Source organism: Rhinolophus sinicus, chromosome 7 (genome assembly GCF_057876585.1).
Source record: "Rhinolophus sinicus isolate RSI-liver-muscle chromosome 7, RSI-T2T, whole genome shotgun sequence".
In the NCBI taxonomy this organism is placed as follows: Eukaryota; Metazoa; Chordata; class Mammalia; order Chiroptera; family Rhinolophidae; genus Rhinolophus; species Rhinolophus sinicus.
Genome location: NC_142507.1, coordinates 18,854,168 through 18,874,994, shown reverse-complemented (window position 1 = coordinate 18,874,994; position 20,827 = coordinate 18,854,168).

Sequence of the window (20,827 nt, the reverse complement as noted above, 5' to 3'; positions counted from 1 at the left end):
CCCACCCGCATTTCCCTTCATATTTCTCCAGGCATTATCTAACTGTAATGACTCATCACTCCATTTATTGTGGCTATGCCTTTCATGTAGATCAGCCTACTTTCTCATACCCAAGATTTCTGCTTATTAAGATTCCACTTCTTTAATGATCAAGTCAGTGGTGTTCTCACAAGACCCCATGTATACCTCCATGATCGCAACCACTTCTCTCTCTTATCCCAAAGTGCTGTAGATCTGACTTCCCTATTAATCTGCAAATTAGTTCCTTGGGGATTAGAACTGCATCCCCAGTGCCTAACACAAGGCCAAGTGTACAGTAAGTACTCAATGTTTCTAAGAAACTCTATGAACACAATCCTACTTTCTGCTTTAAGCCTTCTCTGTTCTTCTCATCTGGTCATTGCTCCCTTCCTGGCATTGTGTTATACGTAATTATTTGTGTATTTATTTTACTCACTATCTCCCAGTCCTTACTCCTTATTGGCAAAGATCAAGACCCATTGCTTTTTGTATCCACCTCCACCTGTAAGTTACTGTCTTATAGCATATTAGGTCCTTCACTGCAGAACTTCCCAGTTGCCATTCTATGCCAGTGTACCACAGATGTGTCACTGGTACACCAAGAAATGGATTTCCATTAGCCTGGGCCAGTTATTTCCAGTCCCCCATTTTCCCTAGCATATCATCCAAACATACCATTTCTTATGTGTGCTGTGTTGTACAAAGATTAGAAGTCACTGCTTTGTGGATAACAATTGTATACGTGAGGAGGAGATTGTTATCTACTAATATTTAAGCTTGTGTGAGTTGTTTAACTTCTCTATCCGTTCCCTTGAAAGATTGTCCCAAGGTTGAGTTGATATTATTCATGAAAACACTTGGTTTTATTTCATTACCATAATAATGATGATAATGACCGTGCAAGGAACTCTGTGGTTGAAATTAGGGACGATACAGAAGTTAGGCACTCAGTTCTTAAAGAGATGTCAGCGTAGTTAGGGAGACAAACACACGCACATAGAAAAACGACCAAAGCAGTCTATGGTACGTGCCAAATGCATGTCATAGAGACAAAGTGCTAGAGGGCTTCAGGAGTCAAGTGTCAGGGAGGACTGAACAAGAAGGTAAATAGGATCTAAGTCTTAAACATGACTAGGAGTCCGATAGGTAATAGGGAACCTGGCTGACATTAATTATTCCAAGGAATTATTCCATTCTGAGAAAGAAACAGATACAAACCATTTTGCATTTTTCAGGCTGGGAAGTGGCAAGTTTCAAATTTGATTTACTTGAATTTTTTGACACGTAATTTGAAAATATTTTAAATAACACATCCTATTTCTTCTCTTTTTAGTTACATGATTGAAAAATAAGAAAGGCATTCTTAATTTTATCTGCTTTGCTTTGTTTATTTTGGGTGGGGCTATGGAGTTTTTGTTGCCTTTGTCTACTGTAGTTCTTTTTTCCCTTTCTTCCTTCTTTCTCCTTTTTCCCCCACTTTGGTTTATGATCAGAATGACTTTAGATAAAGACCAGAGATCTTTGCCATCTCTAGTCCGACATGACTAGAGATTCGGACTTCCAGCACAAGGGCAGGTGGCCCCTCTGTGATCTCAGCCAGTTGCAGTTTTTGATCAACCATAACAAAGAAAATGATGAAAAGGGAAAAGTGAGAACATGAGAGTAGTCTGTAAAACCACTCTCCAGCTCCTGACTCCACTCTCTCCAGCCAGTGGTTTCCTTTTCTCTGAGTACTTAGGATTTAAAAGTCAGAAAGTGAGCTAAAGACCTGGAAAGTAATACCTGCCTTTAAAAATTTCCTAAATTGGTCTCATCAGCAGCAGCTTTAATGTGATGCTGGGAATACATTTCCTTTTAAGAAACATTTGCTCTACTGGCTGCTTTGACTTGTGGTTTATCTTAAAATGAGTCAACCTCACTGATATCTTAAAAAACACTTCAGTGTTACAAAATTAGCTCTCAACTCCAACCTGAGTACTCACCATTAGTTTCCTGTAAATTTCTATATAAGCTCAAAACCATTTAGAACACGAAGCACTTGATTCTTTCCAGGCACAATCAATGGAATGACATTTCTCCTCCATGGGAGAGATATGATCAAGATTTTGTTCTCACGACACGATGCATTAGTACATCTTGTACATTAGTACATTATGCAAGTACTGCATTAATGAAAATAATATTTTAGTGGTAAGAACAATTTTTCTACTTATTGGGAGGATCAATATCATCATCAGGCAGTTAATTTAGTTGGAAAACTTTCACTGTAGTACTTAACAGCTCAAGAATTGCTGAGGTTCTGGGAGACTCAATCAGAGGTTTTCATGAAATTGCTTAGAAGGAAAAAAAAGTTGGCTCATTTGTCTCTGAACCTTCTGTTGGCGACCTCCCAATTATTTTCAGCAGTCTCACAAGCACATAAACTAGTCCGTTTTTTTTGTTTTGTTTTGTTTTTTTCTTTTTTCCCAGCATATTATTTCATTGCCTGAGTACCCAGTCCATAGAGGTTCAGTAGGTGTGCTGACTGACTGTGAGCTGTGCTCAGGGATCAGGTATGTTTGTTTGGCCTTCCTTTTTGCATCTCTGCCACAATTTCCTCCTCCTTTACTGGAATGCTACTTGCCTGAGGCTTTGCTAATTAATAATGAGTTACTTAAATATTGAGATAATGTGTATCAAATGGTAGACCTTATAAATTGATATTAACTGTAGGAATTTTAGACAATGTGCAAGTTTATGAGGAAAATATTTTCATTAATAGTAAGAGTTGATGTGAATTGATTAGATAATGCTTTTGACATTTCACAAATGACACCATGTTGGTGGCAACTTCTGTGGAAACTGAGACTTGGAAAAGTTGTGAACATGACTCAGAGAAATTCTAGAAGGAGCAGCATCTTGAGAAATGGGCTATGTTCACTGACATAAAACAGTGAATGTAAATTCACAGATTCTAAAACATTAATGGCAATAATAAACATGACAGTGAGTCATTTTAAGCACAACTAGGTGGCTTAACAAAAATGGACCACGTGCATTTTTGAGGTCAAATGGAAAAAAAAAAAGTAGATCTTCTTAGTTGGTTTCACTATTATTGGTTAAACAGTAGAAAAGTTTATAACTTTCAAAAATCTGTGCTAGATGGGAGCCAAAAAGTGAAAAATGTAGAAAAATAAATTTGAGGGTAATTCAATAATACTTAAGAATGAGACATTTTTGTCTACCTATTCTAAGTATTACAAGGACTATAAATTAACAGTAGCATGTGTTGTTCTATTTTCTTTTCCTTTCTCTCTCATCTAATTTTGGATGAAATATTCCTATGAATACTGTAATTATCAAACGTTTCCTTTTGGAGGAAGGTATAATTCTACCTGAAAATTGGATTATGTTCTTATAGTGTGTCATGGTGAAGACAATTTGTGGACCTGTCTTTGTAAACCTCACTCCACATCTTATTCTCACTCTGCTCACTTTTCTTTAGCTTTGTCTTTGACGGGGAGTATGTCCAAAGGCTAGACCTTGTCACATCAAAGCTGAACACAAGAGCCTTGGGTTATAGAGGATGTGGACTGAGACCAACATGTGTACGTTTTTGCCTCTGATTATCTATTCTGAAAAAAAGATTGTGCAATCCACATTTATTTGTTTTACATGCATAGACTCATCTGCATAGATAATATACACACTCATTCAGAAGGACGACTTGTCATAACAAAATGTGAAGATAACCTCTGTCATCATTGGAAATTTCCTAGGCCTTCTCCACAAATATATTACACATTAATGCAACCAGTCAACAAGGATATAAATACTATACACATACATAGTCTTTAATTAATCATAGTTTACTTATCAGAATTCAGAACCCATACCATTTTAAAATCAAAATAAATTCGTTTTAAGAAAGAGGAGATTCCTCATAGACACAAAGGACCTGGGCATTTCATATCACTATTTTGAGTTTTTAAAATCTAATTCCAAAGCTGCCACTAAATAAAATAAGTAGTTTCCCTGCTCTTTCTATATTTAACCGAACTCTTCCAATCTGTCCATTTCGACCTTTCCCAGCATAGCTCACCACAGCAACTGATGTCCTCAATCTCAGTGCCAACCCAAATCATATTTAGAGGCAGCTATTGCTAAAGAAGACTGGGTCTGAGGATCTTTTTCCAGAGCGTGGATTTGAAATTTTGCTGCCATACGTCTGGCAATTCTGGGCAGAGTGCAAGGCTCCTCCCTGCCTCACTGCGTCCTACTGACTCTTCCTCTGACCATCACTGTGTTACAGAGCACAGAGGATGGGCCTTCTGTGTTGGTTTCCTGATTGGTTTCCTTTCACACTCACCATGCTACTGGTTAATGTCTTGCTTCCAACTCGTTGAATCACCCAGAACAAGGAGTATACCTGGTGGTTGACAATGACAGTCAAACTTCTGCCTATAAATATGACCCATCAGATCGAATCTCCAGAATTAGTGCCAACCTGGACAGCTGGGGATCCTTTACGAACCCCTAGGCTTTGAGCAGCACTTTTGGAAACCACTGAGCTGAGTTTGCTCTGTTTTTTCTTTTTTCTTTCTTTTTTTTTCATAGATTTAAAATTCTCTGATAATATGGTAGGTTAATACTGTTCTTGTATGACTTACCTCTTATTCCAAAGAATCATAACAAGCTACAAAGGTGTCATTAGGCAATTACATTTGCTTCATCACTTTCTATACTTTCAGTATCAAAATGTTAGCATGTCCAATGGCATTACCTCTAAAACCTGTCCAGATTCTACCCCTTTTCTCCATCTTCACAAGTGCATCTCTAACTCAAGCTTGCAATGCTACAAAACCAAACACATAGAGAGCCAGGGTCTTAAGGATCCTCCCAGCAACACTCTAAAATGAGAATTATTATTATCTCTACCTTACAATCAGACAAAGAGCCACAGAGAGGTTAGGCTACTTGCCACATGTCCCAGAGCTAATACACGAAAAAGCGGTGATTCAAACAGACTCCAGAGTATGTGTTTTTATCCCCAATATGGAAGAAGCTTGTATAGTCTCCTACTGGTCTCCCTGTTTCTATTCCTGCCTGTCAACCTTCCATTCTCCAGTCAGTGGCCAGAGTGGTTTTCTAAAATGTAAATAAGATCATGTCATTTCCTGCTTAAAATTAGCCAGTGACTTCCCATTCCACAGAGAATAAAATTGTATGCACATCTTACTGTGACTTAAAAGCCTCACAGGATATGTCTTTGCCTCCTTCCTTATCAGTCTCTTAATACCATAGTGCAAACTACATAGGAGCGCAGAATTTGTTGGTCTTGTTTATTGTCCTATGCCCAGCATGTTCATACTACCCGTGTCACAGCTGTATTAAAAATATTAAGTAGTCTAGGAAAAGAAAATATTAAGTAATCTACAAGAAGATCATTGAGATTGAAGTTTGGCAGATATGGACAAGAAACTTATTTATTATGTGGATCATCGTTTTGTACTGATTTTTCTCCTGGAAACTCTAGTCTTCAATGTATTAGGTCATTTCTAGGTTTGCCAAACCATGGGTGCTCACTCCCTTCTCAGAAATACATTTACATTAGACCCAGGAAACATGTCTGCTCAAATTTATGTTAAGAATACTTACACTATTCAATAAATACTTAGGAATCTTGTTAGGGGGTAACAATTGACCTTTCATCTTTTGAACTAATCACTTTACGAATTCAAGCTAACAGTATTTGCTTACGAAAAAAAGAATTTACATTAGCAGATTTTTTTTTGTAACAGCACCAAATGTTCAGAATGCACTGAAAAGAGGAATTCCATCTTCCTACTCTAGTGACTAATTCAGCAAAGTAAGTATGTTTTTCTTTTCAATGAACTTTTCCTACTTCTCTTGGTGAATCTTTCTATATACTATAAATATTTAAAGTAAGTGTGTTTTTTAGTCCCAGAAAAACTTGTGACTGGCACTTCAGCAAGATTTTCACATATTCTATCTCATTTTTAAAAATGTGTGACAGGTCGTTGAATGGATAATGCAAGATTTTGTTTCTGTTGTATGTTAATCTGTTCTCTATCATTTTTCTGATGTGGTTTTTCCTGCTCTGAACCCAGATTCCTTTATTTTCTCCTTTGAATAGGGAATAGTTTTCAGAGTATGACAAAGATTTTAGGCATTATGATATACATCAGAAAATTATTTCCATCTTTATTAATGTACTTTCTTTAAAATTCTTTGGATCATTCAGGTTTCGCGAAAGATCAATCCACCCCATAATTTAGTGGGCTAAAACAACAGTGGTATGTTATTCATCAGGGTTCTCTGGTTGCCTGAGTGAATCCTTTTCTGGCTTTCCTTGGCTCACACTCATGTGGCTACATTCAGCTGGAGGGTTCTCTGGGCAAGAAGGGCCTCGATAGCTTGATTCATGCATCAGGCAGTCGGTGCTGATCCTTGCTTGAGGTACCTCAGCTCTCCTCCACAGGGTCTCTCATCCTCCAGGATGCTACAATGCTTTCTTTGAGGGATGGTCTCAAGGCAAAACCAGAAGCTACAGGGTCAACTAAAGCCTCCTCCAACCTCAGACTCACATGGCATTATTTCCTTTGCATTTTATTAATCAAAGCAAGTCAGAACATTAGTCTGAATTCAAGGGTGAATAAGTAGGTGGACTCCACCTCCTGGGAAGAGAGGCAAAATGTAACGTTGCAAAAAGGTATGCATACTGGGATAGCATAGAATTGTAGCAGCATTGTTCAATTTACCATATTCATTTATCTTGCACAATTTTTGAGTCAATAGTTCCTTTCTGTTGAATTACTAGATACCAACTCCAAATCTACTGAATTAAATAGATTTGGGAAAAACTGAAGTGTTTTATGTTAATTTATTCTCTATAACAGAAATCCAGCTGTGTTCTGATCACATGGCCTATAATCCCTTGAATTTCTACTTTCAACTTTGTGCCGTATTTATGACCAGTGTTGTTATAATCATCTGCCACTTAGACAAAGTCTGGATTAGGTGGGTAATGGATAAGGGACATTTTAGGATTCTTTCTGATCAAATAATAGAAAATTCAAATTCAGACTAGCTTAAGCTATAAAAGGAAGTTATTGGCTAACATAAAAAGTCGAAAGATACGGCAGGTATCAGGTATATCTTGAAGCTTAATCGTCACCAAAAAACCCATTTCCTTTTGTTTTTCGCTCTTTCTCCTGTGTTGTTGACTTCTCAAGACTGGTTTCATTCATTGTTCCCAGACTAATGTCTGAATCTCCTAGGGTCATCTATTTATACATGTTCATGTTCAGCAAGAGACATCTTTGCCTTAGAATAATTGTTGAAAAAATATTCTTATTTGACTGTTTTGTTACATGCTCACACCCTGAACCATCTATAGCCAGAGGTGTGGGTCTTGCTGATTGGGTTAGCTTAACCCACATGCTAAATCCTGTAAGTAAAGATAGCTTTTTAGAAACATGTTTCCATAAACGGTAACTAATAATTGTTGAAAAGAAGGAATGGATGCTGAGGAGGCAACCAATACAACAGTGGTTTAGAGGAGTAACACGTCTGGTCTAGGATTATCTTGGAGCATGGTGAAGTTATGTGACAGTCTTGAGGCCAATTCATATATTACCGCCTATATGTTGAGAACACCAAATAAACTGGGAGGTGAATTAGTGGGGCAGAGGCCAGCAGATCAGCAGGGAGCTCCAGCCTGATGTAAGGATGAAGCATTAAGAAGGCAATGGCAGGCACGAAGACATTTTGGTCATCATCTAGACAGAGCTGAGTTGAGAGCTCTTGACAATATGGAAGAGTGAAGTTGTATTGGTGCAGGAGCAAACAGGTCCAAGGACTTTAAACAGGCTTGTATTAACACTTCTAAACTGGCTCTGCCCAATACCCCGCCGAAGAAAGCAGAGAGAGAAGCTCTAAAAGGATGCCAGGCCACACACCACTACAACCAGCACCAATCGGACACTAATTGTCTGGATGTCATTGTTTTCCTCTGCATACCTGTTACTTAATGAGGGAGACTTTAAAAAGAAGGACTTCCAAGTGTAGGTCAGAAGACCAATGGCATAATAGTAGTCATGTTTTGTTTGGCCCACTCCATGTTTAAAAAGAGATGCTGAGCCAGCCCTTACAAAAGTTTTTTTTTTTAATCAATAAGAAATAATGTTATTTGTTTGTTTATTAGAAAATATGACAACACAGTTCCTGTATTCCCATAAGATCCACTGCCTGGATCCAGTGGTTATTGCTCTTCTTTAAAGGGGCTGTTTTCTCTACAGGTTTCATCATTTAGGCAGTGTGTGTACATGCATTTATACCTGCCTGGACCCTGGATTTATTTGAGTTTGTACCTTTCGCAAAAACGAAGCAGAGTTAATAAGTGAAGTAGTTCTCCCTACTTCTTCCCCAGAGGTAAGTTATGTCCTGAATGGACATATTTTTTATTTTGCATTTTTAAAATATAGATTTACCACATGTGTACACACCCTGAACCTGTTATTTAGTTTATTTTTCAGCTTTAAAAAAATGGTGTATTGTATGTAGGTAGTCTTCTTCAATTTTTTAAAATTTTGATTCTATATGCTATATTTAAAACTAATCTGTGTCATCGAGTATAGCTATAATTCTTTCATCCCAATTACTATATAATATTTCTCTGTGTGGAACACCGTAAAAGAATACTCATGGCAATGTGGTTTTCAACAACACAGATTCAGTTTCTTCATCTCATCCACATTTTTACAATGACTCAAAATCGACTTGCTTTTTTGCTTCCAGGCTCCTCCCCCTTTAACCAGCTTTTGTAATTGACATCAAAGTCCTCTTCCTGAATATGGATCTGAGAACTCTATCAACATTTCTCCACTTAAAAACCTCAGTGATTTTATTTGTCCCCCAAGATCAAAACCAAGTTGCTGATCCTGCCATCCTGGCCCATCACAACCCCACTGAAATATTTATTTTTAGTCTCATTTCCAATTATAAATTCTCCATATCCCACTTTTCTACATTTTCTTTGTTCAGACCAAATAGGAGAGACACCACTTCCAAAAGCCACCTGCACAGTAATAAATATGTACTTATTAGGTTGTACTTAGTAGTTTCTATGTTTTTCTTTTAATACATTTATACTCCCTTTATCCATTTCTCACACCCCTCCACCATCTGCTTCTGGCAATAACTAATTTGTTCTCTGTATCTATTAGCTTTTTTTTTTTTTTTTTAAGTTTCCACATATAAGTGAGATCATATAGTATTTGTCTCTCCCTATCCAACTTATTTTACTTAGCATAATGTCCTTGAGGTCCATCCATGTTGTCACAAATGGTAATGTTTCATTTTTTTATGACTGAATATATAATGTATTATGTATATATTACATATTATACATAATATTATATATATATGTGATATATATATATATATATATATATATATATATATATATATATATCACAATTTCTTTATCCATCCATCCATTGATGGACACTTAGGTCATTTCCATATCTTGGCTATTGTAAATAATGCTACAATGAACATGGGAGAGCAGATATCTTAATTTTAGTCTTTTAATTTTCTTTGGATATATACTCTAAAGTGGATTTAGAGCTCCTGTCTCTGCTTTCTTTGCTGGATTATACGGTAGTTTTGTTTTTAATTTTCTGAGAAACCCCATATTGTTTTCAATAATGACTATACCAATTTAATTCTTACCAACAGTGCACAAGAGTTCCCTTTTCTCCACATCCTCACCAACACTTGTTATTTCTTGTCTTTTTGTTAACGCCATTACAACAGGTATGAGGTGATATCTATTTGTGGTTTTGATTTGAATTTTTCTGATAATTAATGATGTTGAGCATCTTTTCATGTACCTGTTGGCCATCTGTATGTCTTCTTTGGAAAAAAAGTTTATTCAGATCTTCTGCAATTTTTTTTCTTTTGCTATTGAATTGTATGTGTTCTTTACATATTCTGTGTATTAACCCCTTATCAGATTATGATTTGAAAATATTTTCTCCCATTCAGTAGGTTGTCTTTTCATTTTGTTGAGAGTTTTCTTTGCTATACAGGTACTTTTTAGTTTGATGTAGTACCACTTATTTATTTTTTCTTTTGTTGCTTTTGCTTTTGGTGTCAGATTAAAAAAATCATCACCAAGACTGTTGTCAAGTAGCTTACTGCCTGTGTTTTCTTCTTAGGAGTTTTATGGTTTCAGGTCTTTTGTTGAAGTCTTTAATACATTTTAAGTTAATTTTTGTGTATGGTGTAAGATAATGGTTGAGTTTCATTCTTTTGCATGTGGCTGTCTTGTTTCCCAACATCATTTATTGAAGAGACTGTTCTTTCCTCATTGTATATTCTTACTCCATTGTTCTAAATTAATTAACCATATACAGAAGGTGTCAAAAAGATGTATACGCATTTTAACAAAGGAAAAAACTATTAAAATTGTAATACTCAATATATACTGATAACAAAAGATGAATACAAGTCACATTTGACCTCTGCAATAATAAGAGGTGCTCAAAGTGGTTACCATCAGCATAATTTTAATACAGTTTTTTTCTTTTCTTAAAATGTGTACGCATGTTTTTGGCACCCTCTATATATGCATGGGTTTACTTCTGGGCTCTTTATTCAGTTGCATTGATCTATGTGTTTGTTTTTTATGCCAATACCATACAATTTTAATGACTATAGCTGAGTAATATAGTTTAAAATCAGGGAGTGGATGCCTCCAGCTTTGTTCTTCTTTCTCAAGATTGCTTTGGCTATTTGGGGTTTTCTGTGGTTCCATACAGATTTTAATATTTCTTGTTCTATTTCTTTGAAAAATGCAACAGAAATTTTGAAAAGGATTTCATTGTATCTGTAGATTGCTTTGGTTAGTATAGATATTTTTAACAGTATTGATTCTTCCAATCGATGAGCATATAATGTGTTTCCATTTATTTGTGTCTTAATCAATTTCATTCATTAGTATCTTGTAGTTTTCAATATACAAGTCTTTCACCTACTTGGTTAAATTTATTCCTAGGTATTTTATTCTTTTTGATGCAATTGTAAATAAGATTGTTTACTTTATTTCCACAAATTCTTGATGCATAGAAAAAGAAGCAAAATTACTTAGTATTAAGGACATTTTCCATTCCAAAATAATTGTAAGCAACTTGGATCATCATAACAGATGGATACTAAAATGAAAGGCTTCCCAGACTTTGAAAGTGCTTCTTGGGTGGCAGCCACACCTCTGGTTACAGCCTAGGGCATGAGAGGCTGAGCCAAGGCTGCTGAATTTTGATGCATGTTATCCGGGCTCTATAGCTTCTCTCCTGCTGCTGTGGCCCAAAGTATTTTTTTTTTTTAAAGCTTCTTTTCCAATAATCTTCTATCTTGCTAACAGATACTATCAATATATAGTGGGGAGATTGATACATGTGAGGGAGGAAAAATTATTCACATATTTTTCTTTTTCTAATACTTTGTTTTCTGGTTATAAAAGCAACATACAGTCATTAAAGGGATTTGGAAAATATACACAAATACAAATAAGGAGAAAAAAGAAAAACGATAACAACAACAACAACAAAAAACCTTCCTTTAATTCTATCACCCAAAGGCAAACAGCTTTATTTCCAGTTCTCCTTTTTCCTCATATCCCCTCTCCAGCCACTGACCTATTTCTGTTTCTCTTTACGGAAAATGTCCTCAAAAGAATTATCCTTTCTGTCTGTAAACACTCTCTTCCATTGTCTCATGAGCCCGTTCCAATCATGTTTATACCTCACCCTGAACTCTTGGCATTCAGGCCATAAATGAACTTCTACGTTCTAAATCCAGTGACCAGTCCTCACGCAGGGTTTGACACATTTGTAAATTACTTCCTTCTTGAAACTGTTTTTATTTAGATCCTAGGACACCACGCTCTGGTCTCCTCCCATTTTTCTAGCTACTTCTCTCAGTCTCTTTAATATTTATTTATGTCTTCATCATTCCCACTTCTGAACATTGGAACAGCTCAGGGCTCACTCTCATTCCCTTGTGTGACCTCATCTAGTCTCATGGCTCTAAATATCCAACCAACTGGAAACATGAGTACAGTGTTCAAAGAAGCAGTTCTACCTGAAGATAAGTCCTACCTGAAGATCCAACATCCATTCCCTATAAAAGATCTCAGCACAGTAGGGATAGAAGGAAAATTTCTCAACCTAATAAATGGTATGTATGAAAACCATAAAACTAAAGGTGTACTTACTGGCAGGAGACTGAATGATTTCTCCATGAGGTGAGGAACAAGTTTATTCAGCATTATAGAGATTATAGACAATATGGTAAAGCAAAACAAACAAATAACATGCATCCAGATTAGAAAGGAAGAAGTAAAACTGTCTGTATTCACAGATAAAATGCTAGTTTTGTAAAAAATGGAGCCCAATGGAATCTACAAAAAAGTTATTTAAACCAATAAGTGAGATTGACAAGGTTGTAAGATATAAAATATCAGTATATAAAATTCAATTGTAATTCTAACAAAAAATCTGTAAGACCTATGATTAAAAACTAAAACATTGGTGAGAAATTCTATAATCTCAACACAATCCCAATCGATTATCACTGGACTATTAAAAAGTTAAAAATAATATATTTTAATGTTACATCAAAAATATGATCTATTTAGTGATAAATTCTTACATTCTGGGATTAATCACACTTCAGTTGGTGTTTATATATTATTTTAATACAGTTTTGGAACCATTTTCTTAAATTTTTGTTTAGAATATTCGCATCTATGTTCATGAAGGATATTGGCCTATAGTCTTTTTTACTTATAACATTTTTGTCTGGTTTGGGGTAAAACTGGCATCATAGAATGAACTGGGAATTATTTCCTCCTCTTCAATTTTCTGGAAGAATTTGGGTAAAATATGTATTATTTGATCTCCTCAAAATTTTCGTAGAATTCTCTAGTGAAGCCATTTTGATCTATTTTTGTGAGTTTTTTTTTTTTTTTTTTTTTTTTTTTTTTTTTCAGTACAAACTGAATTTATTCAATAGAAAACAAACCATTCAGAGGGAAAGGGGGTTTAATATATGGTGATCGAAGGAGAACTGACTCTGGGTGGTGAATACACAATGTTCTCAAATAGAGATGAAACGTTATAGAAATGTACAGTTGAAACCTATATAATTTTACTAATCAATGTCACCCCAATAAATTTAATAAAAGTTTTTTAAAAAGAAAAAAATCTATTCAGGTTATTTATTTCTTCTTGGGTGAGGTTTGGTAGCTTGTGTTTTTCAAAGAATCTGTCCATTTCATCTAAGTTATTAAATTAGTTAACATAAAGTTACCCATAACACTCCTTTATGTTCCTTTCAATATCTGTAGGATCTATACTGCTGATGTTCCTTTCATTTTTGTTAATGATAATTTTTGTCTTCTCTCTCTGTTTCTTTCTGATTAGTCTAGAAAAATGGTATCACTTTTATTGATCTCAAAATGTGGGCTTTTGGTTTCATTGGTTTTCTCTAAAATGTTTTTTATTGCATTGATTTTTAACAATCTTTACTATTTCTTTTTTTCTGGTTACTTTAAATTTCTTTCCTTTTCAAATTTCTTAGGGTGAAAATTAAAGACATTGATTTGAGATGTTTCTTCTTTCCTAACTATACTGTAAATTTCCCTATGATTACTGCTTTAGCAATATTTCACAGATTTTGAAATACCATGCTTTTATTTTCACTCAGTTCAAAATACTTTTGGTTTTTTGAATTTGATGCAAGTATTATTTAGAAGTGTAATTTAATTTCCAAATATTTGGAGGTGTTTCAGAAGTCTTTCTGTTAATGATTTGTAACTTAATTCCATTGTAGTTAGGGGACATATTTTAAGTTCAATTTTTAAATATATTAAAACTTTTCAATTTTCCAAAATACTGTTTACCTTGTAAATATTACATATGCACTTGAAATAAACACATATTCTGCTACTGTTGGGTGGAAAGTCCTATAAATATTAATTAGATCAAAATGATTAATAATGTTGTTAAGTCTTCTATAGCCTTACAGATTTTCTGTAACTTGTTCTATTAGATATTGAAAAAAGGGTATAGAAATCTTTGACTATATTGTGGATATATCTATTTCTCCTTGCAGTTCTATCAATTTTTTGCTTTGTGTACTTTGAAGCTCTGTTATTAAGTATATAAATGTTTAGAGTTGTTACACAATCTTGAGGAGTACTCGGCTTTTCTATTATTATGATATGAACTTGATCCATAATGTTCTTTCTTCTGAAATCTACTTTGTCTGATGTTAATTATAGCCACTCCAGTTTTCTTTTGATTAGTGTTGTCATGGTTTCTTTTCCATCCTTTTATTTCTTTAACTTTCAACTTATTTGTATCCTTATACTTAGTGTGCTCCATTTATGCAGCGTATAGTTCAGTCTTCATTTTTCTATCCAATCTGACATTTGCTATTGAATTGGTTGCTAAGATCATTTTAATTTATGTGATTATTGATAGGGGTAGGTATAAGTCTAATATCATGTTCTTTATTTTTTATTTATCCATCTATTATTTGATTTATAATTTTGCTTTCATATAGATTGAGTATTGAGTATTTTTATGGTTTTTAAGACTGCTATTTCATTAATCTGTTGGCTTATTAGCTATAAGTAATTGTCTTGTTATTTTAGTAACACTTTAGAATTTATAATACATTTATTTAATTTATACACTCTATTTTCAATATTATTTAACAGATCACATATGGTATAACAGTCTTTTCATAGCATATATTTTTTTCTCCCCTCCATGCCTTTGTACTTGGATTATTATACCTTATCCTTTCCTTTATGTTTAAACCCCACACTACATTGTCATTGTTTTGGATAAGGAGGCCAATTTTTAAACATTAACTATTTTAAAATTTGTTATGTATTTATCTAAGTAGTTACCATTTCTGTTGTTTTTTAATTCTTTTTTGGAGATCCATATTTCCATTTTATATAATCCTCCTTCTTTCTGAAGGATTTAATATTTCTGATAGTGCAGATTTTCTCTAAAAATTTTTATTTTGTCTTTGCTTTGGGAAAATATGAGTTATGATTAAAAAATACGTGAATTTTTAAATAAAAAAATATCACAGTAAAAGACACATTGTCGTTAATCCCCCTCAAAATATTCCTTCTCACTCTGAACACACTTATCCCATCATTCTTGCCACTTTCTGAAGCAGTTCTGGAAGTCCTCTTTCTTGAGTGTCTTTAATTCATCCTCTACCATGACAATGCTCCATGTCATCCATTGCTTCTGGTACGGCAATTTCTGTCACATAAAAACTTTATGGTGTGTCCTCATCCACCCTATACACCAGATTTGGCACCGTGCAACTTCTGGCTCTTCACCAAAGTCAAAATGACCATGAAAGATAAACGTTTGGAATCACTTCAGGACATCGAGGCAGCCACGACAGTGCAACTAAAGATATTCATGAAAGAGGACTTCCAGAACTGCTTCAGAAAGTGGCAAGAACAATGGGATAAGTGTGTTCAAAGTGAGGGGGTGTATTTTGAGGGGGATTAATGGCAATGTGTCATTTACTGTAATAATTTTATTAATTTAAACATTCACTGTATTTTTTGGTTACACCTTGTATTTTTGCTGTGTATAGAATTATAACTTGAGTCTTTCATTACTCTAAAGATGTAGCTCCATTGTCTTCCTGTTTTCATTGTTTCTGATGAGAAATTTGTCATTTTTATCTTTTTTTCTTGACTTCTTACCATTTTCCCTTGCTGATTTTAAGATATTTCTCCTTATCACTGGTTTTGAGCAATTTGATTATGAATGATTTAATATAGTTGATCTTCTTGGATCTGCAGGTCATCAAATGTAGAAAATTTCTATTATCTTTTTCAAGCAATTTTTCTGTACTTCCCTCTCTGTTAGGACTCCAACTACATATATATTAGGCCACTTTAAATTATCCCACAGCTTATTAAATTCTTTTTTTGTCTCTATATTTGTCTTTGAATTGTTTATATTGCCAGATTAAGATTAATGATATTTTCTTCTTCAATATCTACTCTGCCATTAGTCTCACCCAGTGTATTTTTTAATCCCAGACATTTCAGTTTTTCTCTCTACAAGCTTAATTTAGTTCTTTTTTAGACATTTTATGTGTCTTCTTAATGTTTTTAAATGTGTTTTCATGTGTTTTAAACATTTGAAATCCAGTTATATTAACCATTTTAATATACTCATTTGCTAATTCTAAACTTTATGTAACTTTCTGGGTTTTTTAAATTAATTCTTCTCCTCATTATAGGTCATATTTACCTGCATGTCTGGTAATTTTTCACTAGCTGTCAGATATTGTAAATATTACTTTTTGGAGTATTGAAAATTTTGGAATTATGAATATTCTTGTGCATAATTCTAAGTCAATGTTAAGTTAAATAGAAGTTGTTCAATCCTTTCAGGTTTTGACTTTAAGGTTAGGGAGGTCCAGTGTAGTGCTTAGACTAGAGCTAATTATTTTCTACTATAGAGGCAAGAACTTCCTGTGTCCTTTATACAATACCCCAGGAATTATGAATTTTTGTGGTCTGGTTGGTGAGAACAGGGATTATTCTTTGTGCTATGTGAGTGATGCTGGGTAATATTTTCTCAAATCCTTTCAGGGGATTTTTTCCCCAGTTTCAGGTAGTTTTATCACATGTGTGCCCTGATCAGTAATCAAGAAGGATTGCTAACCACTACTTAATGGGTATCTCTGGAGTTTTCTGTCTGCAGTATCTCCTCCTCTCCTTTACTCTAACTATTTTGATCTCTCCTCGACTCAGGAATTCTACTGAATTTCACCTGGTTATTCCTCCCTGTGCTGTTGTCTGGAAACTCTCTCAACTCAGTAAGCTATGGGCAATCATATAACTCAACTTGTTTATTTCCTATTTTTTTTAGGGAATCACTGTTCTTTGTTGCCTGGTATTCTGTGTCAGGAAAAATTCAGTCTCATATGTGTTTGTCCAATTTTTTGGTTGTTTCAGGTGGGGCTACATATCTGGTTCTTGTTACTATATTTTGGTTGGAAACACAAGTTCTTGTTTGTTGTTAAATAGAACTTTTATTAGCTTTATTTCGTTAGGGCTAGAAAGTATCTCCCAGTGAGTTCTGGTTTTTATATTTACTAAGACATTATTTTTGTCCCACCTAATGTATTGTAATTTGGGGGTGAATTTTCCATGGATATTTGCAAAAAAAGTATATTATTCATTGATAGAGTGTTAAGTTTCTAATATAAATATATACAGCTTGGCTATTTTTTGATGAAATAATAGCAGAAAAAGCATATGTTTACAAAAACTAACAGTACAGAAAATATCAAAATGAGAAGTAAAATTTGTTTTCCATTGTTTTAATGTGACTTGAGCCTCTCCCAAAGTATTATTTCTTTTTTGGCACAACTTTTATGGATTTACTAGAAAATTTTGGTATATCTTTTTATTTTACCATATTATATTTGTTTACCTGGTTTCTTTAATTGGAGTAGCACATAGATGGTATTCCTCCATGATTAAATGTGGGTGTCTAGCTTATTCTATATATAACATTAATTATTTATTAATTTGGGGGTATTTCTTAAATATAAAATTGAGGGTTTTTTTATTTACTTCATGATGCTAAAACAGATCTAGGTTCTTGGTTTGTAATTTAAAATTAGGTATTGTGGGGGCAGAGCCCCAGAAAGAAGTTTCCAGGCTCTCGGCCTCACATAGATAGGTGCCTGGCTCAGGTAGTAAATGGCCATCAACTGTGATTGGATGGCCATCAGCTGTGGCTAGTTGGCCGTCAGCTGTAACCAGTGAGCCATTGGCCACTAATATAACTGCTGTGGCTACACTAGAAGAGAGAGAGAAAGAATGGGGCTAGCAAGAAGATGGCGGCTGGGCTGGCAAGCATGGATGGCGGTTTGCGGACTGTGTGGATCCAGCCTCCAGTGAGAGTATAGTGCCGCCAGAGAGAATATAGTGGTATGACTCCCCTACCTATGGCTCCGGGGGTGTTCCTTTTTGGCCTCACCATATCCTGCGTTATGTGGGGAGCGGGAGCAGAGACCCCGCAGGTCGCCCGGCACGACAAATGGCGCAGCGAGCAGGGTCTCCCGCACGACAGGTATAATAAATATGTTTTAGAAATAAGCTCAAGGGACATAGATTTTGGTCTTATCAGACTCTTCTAAGCTCTGTGTGCAAATTATTTATTCTTTCTGAACCTCAGTTTTCCCATTTAATTATATTGAATTATATTATATCTAATATTAAGTCCAACTGTGAAATTTGATGTATATACATTATGTCTATTTTTAAGGCCATTAGCAACACACAGAAGAATTTTGTTGAAAGCCTGACCTATCACTAGTAGGTGATAATAAGGGGTCATTTGCTTGGTCCTCATATTCACCAAGGTCTTAAATTTAGATATTTAATATTATTTCCAAATGATGTTATATACATTATTGTAGGGAAACTCAGACAAAAATGAAAAAAATATGCTAATCATAGGGCTTTATGCTCCTTTCCCATTCCTATTTATAAGTTATAATATATTTTAATAGATTTTATAACTATTCTATGAAAATAACATTTATATTGCTCTGTATATTTATGTTAATGTCATTTATTAAACATAAAACATTTAAATTATACTTCAACTTCTGTAGCTTTGTTTTGAGATTTTTCTATTAAATTGTGAGTATTAAAATCTCATGGCCTGATTTTCTCTTGAATTGAGGTTCTGTGTTTGGAGTATGTATCATAAGTATTAAAGGTAATACTTAATACCTCAGTTAAAAAGCTTAGATTGGCCTTCATCATCCAACCAGCTGAGGCCATGTTTTGTGTTTGTTTTCCTTCTAATTCTATACACATGTACAGACAGTAGGCATGAGATAATGAAATGCTTTTTAACTTAAGCTGCATATAGTTAGACACACGAACAAAACACCTCTACATAATTTGCCTTCTTTTACATGGGACATGTGTTTTGATTTGCTTTTGTGTAGCAAATACTATGTTATCTGGGCCAAAAACATTTCACCGTCAGAATTAGAGACTGTAAGCACAACTGACTTTAAGGAGTATTTTGGGCAGCGGCAGAATTCTGATGACTATCCACCAGGCATTTCATCTCTTCGTTGCCCAAATTGAGTCACCTTCTATCTTAAGTCTAACTGTATATATAAATCAGTATAATTTCATACTGATGAATTAAATATACAAAAACAAAACAAGACTAAAAGGAGGTATGTCTAATGGAAGTCTTTATATTTAAGAAACGCATACATAATTTTGAAATTAACTTGAGTCAATACCCACCCATGTATCTTTGGGTCAGAAGTTCATCTTTTAAATTCCATCAGAAATTGTCATTTATTTCTGATGAATTACATATCATTAGATATTTTTCTACTGTTACAAAAATAAGACTTATGAGATAAATATATGTTTATATCAGGACACTAATGCTTGAGGGATATTAATACTTGATTTCAATTTTCACTAGGAAAAATTTGAATCTGAGATGAAAAGTGATAATTCTGGCTAAATTTAGGGATGGTCATGAAGACACTGCCTAAAAGTTCTTTCAGATGTTACACGTATATAATTTTTCCTATTAGGCAGTATATTACTTACTTTGAGTAAATTAGCTCATTTTATATTTTTAACAATCCTATAATAGTATTATTAATTCCATTTCACAAAAAGCAGGGTTTACAAGACAAGTCATACAGCTGAAAAAAGAAAAGGCCTAGATTTTAATCCAGTTCTTCCTAACGCAAAGTGTTTGTGCTTTCCACTCTAAAACACCAGCCCCACCATGACTTAATTGTCTTGATCTGCAGCTCACTGACTTTTCCCAACAATACCTAGCAGTCAGGGATGGGGCTCATTTAGACCTGGTCATTGACTTACTCTGAATGACCAGATGTCCTGTGGATTCAGCATTACCTGTCTGCCTACAGAGCCACACATCAGCATCCAACCCTGCCAGTCCTTCCTGGGAAATGGCCCAAGGTTGAACACACTCTTCTCCTACCCAACTCAAAGTTACCTTCTTAGTTCAAGGACATAATTTTAAAAGGGATGAAATGTTCATGGGTCACATCTCCCAGGTAAGTGCTCCTTCTGCCTCCTTCCTCCCCACACCTCCCCCGGCCAGCTGGAAGCCATGCCTGAACTTTGCATTTCCCACAGAGTTTCCAGGAACTAGTACGAGTTAGAAGAAAAGTGAATTTTGTGGTCAAAGAATTCTGGAAGAAATCAGGTAAATAAAATTTAACTTGGTCAGGGTCTTTAATGTGCTAATGTACTTTATTAGCTCCAAGGGAGAAAGTATGTATGATGCCGTAGATGTATTAGATATATTTGACCACATCAACTGTTTCTTTTTATTGAGACTTTAAAAAGAATAGTATCTTATGTCAGACACTTTGAGCATTGTAGATTTTTCCTAAAGAAGTGGTGGGAATTTCCTCAGCCCTTGATAGGCTACAAGGGGACATATTTTGGGAAGGTTCTCCCTTTGTAATATTTGAGTTGATATCAAATCAGTCGTGTCCATTCATGAGGTCGCCCCTGTTTCTGATACTTTCCTTAGTGTCACATCAGGCTGCCCTTTCAGCGGGAACTTCACAGAGTAGACACCATCCTGAAATTTGTGATTGCCTCTGGCTGAGGGGACAGGAAAGTCAGAAAAGAACTCTGAAGCCGAGA